This window comes from Oreochromis aureus, linkage group 10, assembly GCF_013358895.1.
Source record: "Oreochromis aureus strain Israel breed Guangdong linkage group 10, ZZ_aureus, whole genome shotgun sequence".
NCBI lineage: Eukaryota > Metazoa > Chordata > Actinopteri > Cichliformes > Cichlidae > Oreochromis > Oreochromis aureus.
Genome location: NC_052951.1, coordinates 10,185,312 through 10,200,151, shown reverse-complemented (window position 1 = coordinate 10,200,151; position 14,840 = coordinate 10,185,312). Strand labels below are relative to the sequence as shown.

At 39.8% G+C, this 14,840-nt stretch overlaps 2 protein-coding genes across 4 annotated transcripts in view; one reads left to right on the top strand and one right to left on the bottom strand.

Moving 5' to 3' along the window:
- LOC116329136 (neuroligin-2-like) overlaps window positions 1–14,840 on the bottom strand; it is a 146,307-nt gene that overhangs the window by 103,568 nt on the left and 27,899 nt on the right. The window lies entirely within an intron of this gene.
- fgf11b (fibroblast growth factor 11b) overlaps window positions 1–14,840 on the top strand; it is a 34,974-nt gene that overhangs the window by 1,465 nt on the left and 18,669 nt on the right. The window lies entirely within an intron of this gene.

Here is a 14,840-nt window from a genome sequence, read left to right as displayed (position 1 = left end):
CATACCTTCATGGCTGATTGGAGAAGAAACTGTGAATTCAGAGTGAGAAAAGTGATGAAAAGTAAAAAGTGATGAGCAGAGCTTAATGCTTGATGTGGACTTTCATTTCGTTCTGAACGCCTTTGTTCACATATGTCTATATTGCTTCAACGTGATCCTCATTGTCAAAAGGTTTATTTATTATATTTATCATAGTTCACACTATTTATTACATTTGGTTGTTTTAAGTGTTTTAAGTCTCAGAGCTTCTTAAATTTTGCTGCTGGTATTGTTTGATAATAAGAATTAATTGTGCTGGCTCAATACATTTAAGCCCCCATATCATTCAAAAGGAATAGCTTCCTGCTAGTCACACACACATTTTAGTGCAAAATCAATGCCAAAGTAAGCAGTTTTAATGCGTTTGTATTTCTCAGACCCACAGGTTTGTTTACTAGTTTGAGAGTTCTTTTTTCAGTCCTCATTTATTTCTAATGAACAGTGAAGATCACACCTAACCATTCACACTTGTCATTGTCATATCTGAGTTTCCCATTAGCAGTCATTCTCAGCTCAGCCACCGCCTGCATCCTCACCTCTCCCAATGGTCGCCACGTCTCTCAAATCTGCATAGTAAAAATAAAACAAGTTTTTAGTCAGACAAAACTCTGACATGAGTTTCCATGCACACAACAGAGCTTTTGCATCTCCAGACATAATTATGCAGACCTGCACAAACAATAAATTGTCAAAATAGCTAAAAACCACTGCAGTTCCCAGTGCAGGCTTAATTCTGTCAGGTTGTCTGATATGCTTGGTCTTTGAAAGCAGAACTTCAGCTCTGAGTCTCTGAACAGAGATTCCTGTGATGTGATGCTAAGATTCCTTTCTTTCTTACCATTTTAAGGATGCAAAACAAAAGCTTTGTAGTATTAGTACTCATAATATAGTACTCATTATATGATGGCTTGCTATTTTTTTTTAACATTTCGTACAAAGTAAGCTTCTTTGCTTTTCCTTATATGTATACCCTTGTGTGCTTTGTGTGTTTTAATTCTTCGGTTTGACTGCTGCAATGAGTTGATGTCTTCAAAATGTTTAGGCTTATTGGTGCACAATTAGAAACATATTCTTTATGTTTGTTCAGCAACATAAAGAATATGTTGCTGAACAAACATCATTCATAAAGAGGAAACATACCTTCACGGCTGATTGGAGAAGAAACCGTGAATTCAGAGTGTTTCCCCCACATGAGAATCAAAAGCGAAGAGCAGTGCTTCATGCTTGACGAGGACTTTCATTTCATTCTGCATCCCTTTGTTCACATATGTCTACATTGCTTCAACCTGATCCTCATTGCCAAAATATTGCATTGCTGTATTTATCTTAGTTCACACTATTTACTACATTTGGTCTGAGCATCTGAGTGTTTTTACTCTTGGAGTTTCTTTAATTGTATTGGTGGTATTGTTTGATGAAAAGATTGTACTGGCTTAATATTTTTTTAAGCCGATTTAAGCCACCAGATCATTAAAACAGGAATAACTTCCTGTCAGTCACATCCAATGCACTATTCAGAAACCACGTCTGTTTTGATAAGACATTGCTAAAATATTCAGATTTAACAGATGTGACATAACAATGAAAAAAAATTGCAGACGTATTTCCTTGCATCCCTAAATTCCCCTCATTTTGCATCTGTTCAGTGTAGCCTAAATGATTCCTGTTTTCTATGAAATGGGTTGTAAATTGTTTACATAATGAGTTGTCTGAGCTGCAGTGGCTTGTGATTTGATGTGGACATGAATAAACCGGCTATGACCACATATAGTACAGTTAATCGTGTTTTCAGGGAAAATCACCAGATATCCCATCTGCTGTTTGAGCTTTAAGCTTTGTGTGACATTCAGTGTTGGGGTCGTCATACAAAAATAATACACATAATTACGAGTTAAAAATGTAAACCTGAGACTACAGAGCCATACGCTGACACAAATCCTTATGCTAATGAAGGCACACACATTTTCTTTTAGTGTTTAAGTATAAACACAGAACCAGCAGCAAAGTTGGTGAAAAACAGCCCAAAGAAAACTTCTACAGTGACAGGTATGGGTAAAAATGGATGCTACATAGCAACAATGCTTATTATTGCTTTTGTTACCTGTTGACAATCAAGCTAACTTTGTGTTAGCATGCTGTCTGTGTGTAAGCTGCAATGGATAGCTGTTTCTGGCCTGCACACTCACATTCTGGTATTTTTTTGCAATAAAAATGAAAGTTATTTCCAAATCTTCACTCCTCAAAAGTTAGACTGTTAAAATGTATTTGTCTCCTCTCTCCACATGACCTGTCATCTGTCAGAAGTCAGCTGATTCTAAAGTCAGCACCGTAAGGGAAACAGGAAAAAAAAAGATAATTAAAGAACTTATATAACCCAAGTAATAACAGTTGCTTGAACAGTAGCGATGTTAATACAGTTAGTACTGTAATGAGGTAATATTAAAGATGTAATAGAAAAATGTAATGTGATGGAAAGCGTTACAATCCACCACCACTTTTGGTGGTTTGAGTGTTTTTTGACACAAAAAATTAAAACTCTTTATATTCTTAAGTATCCACAATAACTGAATTCTACCCAAATTCTCAGGAAGTAAAGCAGCTCATCTCCCCAATCAGAAGGTCAGCTGTTCGATCCCTGGCTACTATAATCTGCACGTGATTCTTATCCTTGGGCAAGATACTGAACCCTGAGTTCCCCTGATGCATGCATTGTAGTGTGACTGATAAGTTAAAAAATAGTACTTAAAATGCGTGAACAGGGCTTGTAATAAAGAAGTGCTTTGAGTGATCAAAAAGAGTAGAAAAATCCCATATGAGCGCCAGTCTATTTAACATCATCTGATCTCTGGTCTTTTTGTCTTTTTTGTGCATTTAAATTTAAACAATTAAAATGAATACGAATGACCGGAGTCCTCAGAAATAAGGCCATAAAATGGCCACATGGTGGAAGCATCAAGATTTCACAAAGCAAGATATTTCAAAGATTTGATGAACAGATAAAATGAGAGTAACTCTTAATGGACCAGATGAAAGCACAGTGGAGGAGGGTATCGGTATTGGTTGCTTTCTTTAAGGATGAGCTATTTGGACTGTCTACAATTCAAGCAATGAAACATTGGAGAGTATGTAGCATTTAAAGCAGGGAGAACTATAATGCGGGACAATGCTCCATCACATACATCTAAGTACTCTATTGCCTGATCACCCAGGAAAAGCCTTAAATACAACCAGTTGTCCACCTTTTTAGGCTGGCCATCGAGCTCGCAGAGCAGAATAAGGACTACAGTTAACAGCCACAATCCGAAAGGTGAAGCCAGACTCACAGTATGACTGCATGAAAGTCACTGGAGAGTTAGCTGAATAATTTCAGGGCCACAACAACAAAGTGTGCACCCTGCCAGTAGGGAAGCAAAGATACTTAAACTTTAGATTGCTTTATTGGTAACATTCCCACTCATAGGCAAAGAAAGTAATATCTGCAGCAGTGTATGCAAATGGACCGGGGGGAGGGGAGGAATCTGGCCTTTATATAGCATTGTGTGGAACATGGGGACATTGGAAGGATATACAATGTAAATATCTTATATAAGTTCTACGGATTTAAAAAAAGGCTTAGAGATTGGAGATTAAACTTCCATTATATAACACAAGTGCATATCTTTTAAAAACATGTACATATAAAAGCCATTTGAACAAGTTAATACTCTGATGCCAGAAAATATAATTATACATTTTCTCTCTCCACAACAGCCATCAAAAGGCTGTGTAAATTCTCTTCCTGTAGTGTTTTTTGAGCCGCAAAGAGTTTCAGTTGTCATTTTAGAATCACGCCAGCAGACACAAGCTAAATTTATTACTGCTACTGCCCACCACTTGCAAATGTGGCTGGCACAAATCACAGAAAGGATGATCATCTACCTGATTGTACCTTGTAATCACCTTCCTCTAGGTGTCCTGCACAGTCCCTTACTGTACAGAAGACCCTTTCAAGTGGTTGCCCTGTCAGTGATCTATACTCCTGCCCTCCTTTCAGATCAATTTGGCTCATTAATGTATAGCAATTAATCAATAATCTCCCTCTTAGTTTGTTCAAGGTTGAATCTGCCTTGAAAAGTGAAAGGATATCGAACTCCCTGGCCCTGCGGATTAACTTTGGTACCTTTTTTCTAAGTTAAATCAAACAAGCACACAGACAACAGATCTGGAAAAAACAAGCACAAGCAGGTAGGTATAAAATGAGATACAGAAAAAAATTCAGATAAACCATATATCTTGATTTTGGTGGATGAAAAATGTTAGTAGGCTTCAGAGAAGTTTTACCATAAACATATTAATAGGCATTAAAAATAGCAACACTATTAGCTGAGTCATTAGACACTAATGCATGCAAATATAGTGCAGACCTGGACATCTTGTAGCATTGAGAGAGCTGTTTGGCATGGAGGTGCAGTAGTATGTTGTAGGTGTAAGCACTGAAGAAGCCAGTCAACAGTTGGAGCAGAAATGTAGGGCCTGGCTGGCAGGCAGCAGACCGGGTTACAAGGAGAGATCCAGCAGAGGATAGCATTAAGCTGACCCCAAGAGATCGAGGCTGCAAACTCGCTTACTCAACAACACCTGATCAGACAATGCAGTGTTAGGTAGCTTCTCATCAGAACTTTACTGACTGTGACAGGGGTCAGAGAGAGAGAGAGACAGAGAGAAAGAGACAGTGAGGCAGGGCAAGTCTGCAGAGGTAAACACAAGCTTAAAGAAAAGAGTAGAAGATATTACTAATGCCACAGAAAATTGTTTTTAAGAGGTGGAGGTGGATGGTGATGACGGGGGTGGACTCAAATCGAAAGATCAAAAATGCAGAAGAAGAGTAAGGAGAGATATCGGTGGAGAGATTAAAGGGGAGGCGGGTGGGACAGCAGAGAGCTGTGAATCAGGCTGTCATAGCGGCAGCATGTGGAGAAGAAGATGAGATGGGAAATCATGGGGTTGGATATTAAGTGCCACTGCAAAACACTTCTTCAGTTATCCTCTTAATCTGTTTAGAGAGTAGTCAGTCATGATTTGAAAGTTGAGCATTTTTCCTGAATTGGAATGAAGGCTTGCGGGCGTTGTAGTGGGTTAAAGGTGGTTTTGAGTGTGGTAAGGGTTAAATGGTTGATCTTAGTGGTAACCACAGCAATTTATTTTATACATTATTTTCTCTCTCATTCACACTATTGGTGTCAGACCATCCGTGAAAGGTGCTCACCTGCCATTGAGAGCAACTTTGACTTTAGCAACATGCCCAGGCTGTCAAACAAACCCTCAACCTGGCAATTAGAGGACAACCTGTTCCACCAGCTGAGCTCCAGCTGCCCGCTGCTGTTGAATAAGAATGCTGTCACTTGGATATAATGTCTTTTGTGGCCAGGGATGGGAAACAAGGACTGATATAACTTGGTCTTGTGCCAGACTGGTCAGTACCAAACTTTTAATAAGTGTCAAGACAAATGCTGTTGCTACAGTAATTCATTCTGACATGCAGAAGTTAGAAACTGCCTCCTCATAGTGAAGATGCTGGTCTCAAGTAATCATGCTCAAGATTTGCTTCCAGTAGGCTCACTTTACTACATGTGTTGAAATTGCAGGTAAAGGCAAAGTGTAAATGGAATAAAAACAGCAAGCTCAGTAGAAAAAAACCCAGCAACTTTATCTGAAGCTGTGCAGCAGGTTTGAGTGCAGCTGCTATACCGGCTCCTTCAGTGCACCCACCCGGCTCCCAGCTCTGATATTGATGGGATTTGCTAAAGTTTTTTTTTTAAAAAAAGAAAAAATGCAAGTGTCCCAACCTCAAGTCACGGAAACATTAGCCATCGTCATCAAATTAAACTTTAGTTATTAACTCGCACTGGGGCTTTAGCACTTCTTTAAATGTTCCTCATTAGTTTTTGGACAAGCAGCAGCAATAGCTTCATCAGTGGAGAGCAGTCACACACTCAAATCAAATCCCATCTTAATTGCTAGTTGAGGGAAAACGGGGCGTGTTGGCAAGTTTATTTCAGATTCAACAGTGTTACCATTTCAGTCGTATGCATGTGTGCAAACTGCAAGATAGATTTTAAAAAATACTCATAGTTAGTTTAAACTAGAATTTACTAAGGGCTGTCCTGACATCAAGAGGTAACAAATGCCTTATTTTCTATAGTTATTAACACCAATGAAACATCACTGGTGAGTGTCTTAACTTACCTAGGGTCATAGCTTATTTTGTACAAAACTTATAGAATAACATTAATAGGTTTCATTAAGTTAATGAGGTTCAACAAGACTCGCTACTGACAAGCAGGATCAATAACAGTACTCATTTCTAACTGCCCAGCTCTTACCAGATACAATATAAGTGTCCTGTTGCCCATTAAGTCTGGGCAAGAACAGAAAACTCAAGACTTACTTAAGACTGACGTCAAATGCCTGGTTGGACTTCTAATCCTATCTATTTTATTAGACAGCTATTGATTTAAATTTTAGAGACTAAATTAAAATTTTGCAGTAGAAGATTGTTTGTCTCGTATCATTGCAGGAAAGTTGTAATAAGATTAGCATTCATCACAATTTGGCATATTTTTGAACAACATCTAGATGAGACAAACAGAAGATTAGTGGTTGATTGCTGATGAGGTCATCCCACCAACGTCAGGAGATTTTCAGCATGAAAGAGCCCGCGGACTTCCACAGCCATCTAAACTATCTGGCACCAAATGGTGCGTCTTGAAAGAAAAAGTATTAAGCTTTAATCTTTTGCAGTTTCTTATGTAAAGTAAAAACCACCAGAGATTAAGAGATTTAGTTATTTTAATTGTGATTGTTTATCTAACTTTATCTTTATCTTTAAGTTGCCTATGTCTAACAAATAAAGCGAGTGGACATGACAGATCTCTTTTACTTTAAAGTATTACTACAGCTAGAGTTTAGGAGTTGGCTTGTGGAAAAAGATGCTGTCTTAGAGAGCTTGTTGACAATGGCTTTAAATCTTATTCAAAGTGAGGCAGGAGGAGGGATGTGTGTACAAAAATGCCTCTTTTTCTTCCTGTCCTCCTGAAGATGCCACCTTAACCTCCCACACATGCCTGCTAAATTGAATCTGTGGGTGCTTTGATTAAAGCTGACAAGGGTAGATTGAATTTACCTCTAACAAGAGAAAAACTGAGAATAGAGGACACCTACTGTAAAGAGGTAATGATGAGAAGACAAGTGGAGGGAAATTTGGAGAGTGTAAGAGGAAGGAGATCATAAATGGAAGACAACCATGGGATACTGTGATGGGAAACCAAAAAAGATATATTTTAGGGACATAAAAGAGACCTATTATGCAGTTACATACTTTGCCTCATATATATTGTTAAACTAGTATATACCAGTCGCTTCGGACTGCTTTTTTTCTATTATTGGCTCTACAATGTCACGGACAGCAGATATCCCTGGTCGTCTCAGGCACACGGCATGGGCTGTGAGTGAAGAAGCCCTCAGTCCCACGGTGTCAAACCCTTGAGTTTATAAGAGACAGCAAATCAGAAGAAAGTTGGCTTATGGCTCACTGACTGATTGTTAGTAGTTACAGTGACCAAATGGTTGCCCAGTGGTTGAGCTTGCAACACCCTCAGAATCTGGACAACAACTTTCGATCACAAGGCAATTGTTATGGTCACCTGGTGGGAGGCAACCTGTCTCCAAATAATGGTGGTCCATCTTAGGCTGACTACCATCACTCTCACACAGGTTGGTGAAAGTCTGCAAATAGCTGCAGTCTAATTTATAAGCACAGACAGATTACCAACACATTGCAATCAATCTGAGTCAGTCTGTGCTGATATATTCAACTCGTCTTTACAATAGGAGGCTAGACTCAACTGGTTGCCTGTATTCTGGATTTGTTCCCATAGAAAACCAACGTTGTCCAGCACGTATATCATTTTGCAATTAAATTGCCATCTTTTTGGTTGTGCCACAATCTCCAAACATTGTTTTACCTAGTGTGATTGTAGCATTAAAGAGAGAGGGACATAGCTAAAAGGACTTGTTTCAGACAGATGATGAACAGAGGGATTGCACCAAGGCCCAATGTAAGATATCCATCCATCGATTTACTATTACTTATCCGGGTTTGGGTCATAAGGGCAGCAGTCCAAGCAGAGAAGCCCAGACTTCTCTCACCTTGTTCCAGCTCATCCTGAGGTACACCAAGTCGTTCCCAAGCCAGCTAAGAGATATAATCACTCCAGCGAGTCCTATGTCATACAGGGCCTCCTCCCAGTATGACGTACCTGAAACACCTTGCCTATGAAGCATCCTAGCAAGATGCTTAAATTACCTCCACTGGCTCCTTTCAATGTGGAGCATTGTGTTGAAAGGGGCCACAACTCGTAACCATAGATGAGGGTAGGAATGTAGATTGACTGGTAAGTCTAAAGGCTTGCTTTTATGCCTAGCTCTCTCTTGACTACAACATCTCAGTTCGGCCCAATCTGCCTGTCAATCTCTTGCTACACTATCCCCTCACTTGTGAAGAAGACCCTAAGATACTTAAACTCCTCCACTTAGAGGCCGGTAAATGGTAAATGGCCTGTATTTATATAGCGCTTTAACAGTCCCTAAGGACCCCAAAGCACTTTACATATCCAGTCATCCACCCATTCACACACTGGTGATGGCAAGCTACATTGTAGCCACAGCCACCCTGGGGCGCACTGACAGAGGCGAGGCTGCCGGACACTGGCGCCACCGGGCCCTCTGACCACCACCAGTAGGCAACGGGTGAAGTGTCTTGCCCAAGGACACAACGACCGAGACTGTACAAGCCGGGGCTCGAACCGGCAACCTTCCAATTACAAGGCGAACTCCCAACTCTTGAGCCACGATCGCCCCGGTAGTTGCTAGCTTGTGCGTCTTTCCAGTATAAGCTATATAAGTATTATTTTGACTGTGAATCAACAAAAGATATTCATGTAGAATCCAAGTTTAGAAATATAGACCTAATGATGGGACCAATGAAATGATAATGAGGTCTTTAACCTAAAATAAGTGTTATTTCATATATAACAGAATTACTCGCAATGTAATATATACAACATGCTCTCCCAGCATTTTACCCATGATAATGTGCAATATAAATATAGTACTGAAATGTCACAAGTCTCCCATTTCTGATGCCTTACGTGTTGATTAAGCATCAATACTTAAAAATTTGAATATATGCACATTATTGCACTGGAAATGTTTGTGGCTGTTTCCTTGTTTGTATATCCCGCCTGGGTCTTTACATTTCTATTTAAATGCTATATGTGTGGCAGCGTCTGCTAAAGTTAATCTCAGCCAAAGCTTGGCAGAAAATCTACAATGGGTGAGAAGCTGCCTTTAAGCATCTCTATGCATGACTTTCCTCTGCTGTGCGGGGACCTCATCATATAAGTGGTTCAGTGAAGAAAAACACTGCGAACCACAACTTTAAAGTGTAAATCCTTTTCTGGCCCCAATCACACTGTTTAGCGCAGTCGCATGTTCACTGGCGTGATCATCACACATTCTGACAGAGGTCTGGACCCCTGTGGGAGTTCAGAGGATGTTTGTCTTTGTTTGTTCTGCATATATCAAAGTGCCTATTTGTGTCCTTGCTGGCGGGTCCATAGGAGAAAAAAGGATAGGTGAGGTGTGAGCTTGAGCACTCCTCCACTTGTGTCTGTGTGTGTTTTTCTAAGTACGTTTCAACCTGAAGAAACTTGCAGCATGGGGTCTGCCCCACATTACTCTGAATCCCCTGAGCTGAGCATGTTGTTAACTGTCACTGATACATTTCTGTCATAATGCTAATGAAGCACATATGTGAATATTGAATGTGTGTCAGGGAAGCGGTGTGAGTCCTATTTGCTCGTGCTCGTGTGTGACATGCTCTTGTCAGTGCCATTAATAACAAGCAATAACTGTGCCTCACTTATGTGAACCGCTGCCATTGTCACAGGAAATGATTTATGAAGCCTTGAATTCAAATTAAGAGGCCACTCTTGAACTCGCTGGTGATGAGATACACCTCATTCGTTCCTATTCTTTCTTTAACCTCGCCCCGTCCTCCTATCCCTCTTCTACAACATCCCTTTCGGTGCGTCTTCCCATGTCTCCTCTCCCTCCCCGTTGTTCTTGTCACATCTTTTTGCAGCTCCATCACTCCATCATTGCCCTTTTTTGTGTCGCACTTGCTGTCCTTATCTCTTTTATTTCTGGACATACACAGAGCATTCCTCACTCTTGTTAAAGTTGTTAGCTGGGTACCATGACTTCAGGCCTCCCATGCTCCTCTCCTTCCCTTCCCTCTCCCTCCTCTCTTTCCACAAGGTTGATAATTACTAGCAGCACTGTACTGTAGACCTGGCCCAGTTTAGAAAACGAGAAACTGTATTCTCCTTTTATTACATGCAGAATCAAACACACATGCGGGAGGTCGTCTCTTTCTTTTTTTGTGTAAAATACAGTAGAGCACATGCATGCAAAAACACAGAGTGGAGTATTTTCACGCAAAAGGGTGAGAGCGAATCGGGGACTCCTGCAAATATAAGCCAAGGAAAACCCCTGTTGTTCGATTGGGTCAAAGCAGAAGAAAATGCCCTTGGCTGCTCAGTCATGCAGGCCCCCAGTAATTACCTCCAACCTTATCGAGAGGAGCTCGCCTTTGGGGAGATCAGCCAGCAACATACTGAGCTCAAATCAAGCCAGATAAATACATTAGTGTAATGATAACTAACACTGAGCCATACACTACGCTGATTAGAGATAAATCTCAACCGCTGCTTATTTTTCAGAGCAATTACATAGCAGCGAAGGGTTTAAGTGTCCTTGATGGCAGCCGGGATGTATGAAGTGATTACCTTGGGTTCTTATGTGCATTGACCTCATTTATACAGAGACCCACATAATTGCTGTGTGTATGGTTGAACTGGAGGGCTAGGCTCCATTCTCCCCCGTGCGTGCGATTCTCAAAATGATTATCGATGCGGAATGCAAATTGATGAGGGGCATCCCGGTGTAAACCTAGCAGCGGCTTCTGCTGGGATTAGAGGAAAAGTCAATTTAATAAACAAACTGCTCTCAACAACTTACCTAACTTAATAATATCTCCGTCTCGCCGTTTGACAACTGTGTTATACTTTGTGCAGCAAACGTGGGACTTGTGTTGTGTCATATTTATGCAGCGTCTTTTAAATCCACATCTCTTAAGGGGAGACTCGCTACACACTTTCCTTTCTGCTTGTCATATTTCCTCTCATGTGTGGAGAGGTCACTTGAAAATGGGCCGGCTGATGAGTCAACATGTTGTCGGGTGAGCTGACAATACCTGTGTTGATGTACATAAACAGACAAGGAGCTCTCTTTGACCCACACTCCACTGACCTGGATCAGCGAATGTTTCCCGTCACTCAAGCCCACACATGTCCCAGGAGTGATGAATGTAGTCCCACACACACACACACACACACACACACACACACACACACACACACACACACACGTGCCTCCTCTCCACGGGAAATACCCTGGACGGTGGAAGCTGCACGTTGTGCTGCTGGCATATTTAGAGAAAATTCTGCAAGGCAGATGTAGGTGTGTTCACCCTGAAAGAATGTGTGCACTGCCTGCTGCTCGTGTAACTACAGAACAGGGTTGCAACTGACTCTGGATGAATCACAGCAGATAAACATGGTTGGATTAATGATGATTATGAGCTCAGGAAAGAAGTTTTTTTTTTTTTCTTTAAAGATGTGGTCATGTTTGATTGCAGAAACACTGATTACCAAAGGCTTGTGTTATCTATTCACCATAATGAAAGCAGGTTCCATTTTCCAGCACACTTTCAATGTCATGCGTCTGGTCATGACCCAATGAAAAATACATTGTTCTTCTTTTCTACAAAAACAAGGCTGGTTTGATTAATGGCCTCAGTTTCAACCCCCCCCAGAGGATTAACCGTCTCACGTTATTGTGTTAGATAATGTGTGCATAAATATATAAAGTTGAAACAATTGGCCAACTAGAGAATTTAAAGAATTGCAGAGAGCCTGCAACCACTTTGATAAAAAGTTCAGTTTCTGAATCCAATTAAAGTAAGCAAACTGGATTTGCAAATATGTTTCAATAATTTCTCACAGTGTATATCACACGCTGCAGCCCTTCATTACAGTTAATGGGACTGTAACCGCAAAGAATTGTCAGATACATCCCCCCAAAACAGTAAACTGATCTTAAAGCACTCTTAGTAAAAGTCCTGCTTACTTAAGTAAAATTCCAAAAAGCTGACAGATAAAAGTAATTTAAATATTAAAAAGGCATCTACAGAAAGTCCCCTGTCACTTTATAATACTGAGTAAGGCGTTATATCATCGTAATGCTTACGCAACAATGTGTAAATGCCCTCTTACAGTAGCGTCTGGCTGAAGCGGAGCTAGTTTTAACTACTTTAGATACAGTTTGCAAATTTACTCTGCTGGAACAACAGAAGGCCCTAACTAAAAAAGCAGTACAAGCCAAAACCACACTGAATCGTTAACAGGACATAAAAGTAACAATTAATGAGCAACTAAAGCTGGGACTATAGCTGTGCACGGTGGGCCACATTCAGACCCCTTAAGAGGGCAGAAACCAGTGAAACTACTCTTTATGTCAGTGTAAAAAACTTTAACTAAACATTTAATGCCTGATATGTTTAAAAAAATTTACTTCACTAACACTTCTCAGTTTTTCAACATGATAACGAAAACTCTGTCAGCACGACTCTTTAGGCTTAGTTAAGAAATAAATGTGGAAAATTACATAAACGATTCGATTGAATGTTATTATTTTTGTTTTTTTTCTTACTGTAAATCCATTTGTAAAAATGGTAAATGGCCTGTATTTGTATAGCGCTTTTACTAGCCCCGCCTAAGGACCCCAAAGCGCTTTACATACCCAGTCATCCACCCATTCACACACTGGTGGAGGCAAGCTACAGTTGTAGCCACAGCTGCCCTGGGGCAGACTGAAAGAAGCGAGGCTGCCATATCGCGCCATCGGCCCTTCTGGCCAACACCAGCAGGCGGTAGGTGAAGTGTCTTGCCCAAGGACATAACGACCGAGACTGTCCGAGCTGGGGCTCGAACCGGCAACCTTCCGATTACAAGGCGGACTCCAAACTCCTGAGCCACGATCGCCCCTTTAAAAAGCATACATTTCCATAATAGACAGTTAAAAAATAGAAACTTTTTGTTTATGTATTACTTATTTACTTTGTTGTTGTATGAATGGCCATAGTGGAGCTCTTTATCAGTAGGAGAAGCTGCAAAACTTATGAAAATACAAGTCGAGAATTATTATTATTTTTGAATACAGTTAAACAGAACTAAGAAACAGCAGAAAATGGCAACCCCTAAATTGTACTTTTGTACCTGTGTGCTTTCCACCACTCCATTAAGCATGCAGTACTTTGACTTAGAAGATCATAAAATGGTCACTGTTTTGTCCCTTGCATTAGACAAAATATGCTTTTACTGTTTGAGTGCAAGTATGCCCTGTTATGCCAAAATCAGTACACATGACCTTTGAGCCAGTAGCTCTCCAAGTTATCATCTTCTCTGTTTACCCCTGTGGAGCAGCAGGAGATACTCAGTGTGCACACTAAGCATGCTCATGATACAAACACAGGCTTTTTGCTCATGTAAACAACTCTGTGTGCTTTGCTAATCCAGAGGTAGACTGCTGTCAGACTGTGTCACTATCTATCAGAATGCTCCTCCAGGGCTTATAAAAGCAGGAGAAGTTGGGTTGCCTAATAATGTGCGCTTGCTATACTGTGGCATGTTCACAAACTAGTTTAGGGGGTAAAGCATCATTTGTAACTTAAAAAAAAATGAAATCAGTTTAGTTTAGTCACTCAGTTTTCTGCAGATACAGATTCTGTCTGTTTATTCATGTTATTGTTCTTCATTATATTGCAATATATAGTCAGATGGCAAAAATGGCTGTTTATACACACCAGATAAATTAATAATAAATACATATATTTTTTTATTCTTCTTCATTCCCATTGATTAACAAGTGCATATGATACAATCATTATAGTAAGATATTTATTTAATTTAAACCTTTAATCTAAATTGTTCTATTTAAAATGAAACAAAAATCTCTCAGTAGTGATGCTGGACAATGGGCAGAAAATAATATTTTCAGGTGTTTCCAGTTGACTCTTTAACAAAGTGTCAAATGTTCTTTACATTTACAACACAGCTAGCATATTTAAACAGGTACACATGGCTATTACTTTTTTTTAAAATGGCTAAAGAGAAGCTCACTCTTAGCTGAATGAATGAACAAGTGTTTACTTTTGTCTTTTACATAACCTGTACTTCCCAGAATCATGCAGACATATTACCCAACAACAACAGACCAAACATGACAGCATGTTTCCCACTGTGATCTAACATCAGCATATCAGAGTTGTATAATAACGTAAACATAAACAGAGACCTCCTAATAATGTTCCAGGAGATATTTTACTATGGTTTTCTAACCAAAGATGTAAATGCTGCATGTGCATATTTGATACAATCCATATATATAAAAGTCTATAACCCACATAAAGTAATATGAAGAATTTGTCTAACATGTTACTGTTGTCCTCTTTACATGATTTAGAAACATATATTTAGAAAATGAAAAAAAAAACATTAATAAAAAGAAATCTAAATGAATCTTCAATATCAAAGCCTATCTAAATCAGGAATATGGACTTAAATAAATAAAATATAAAT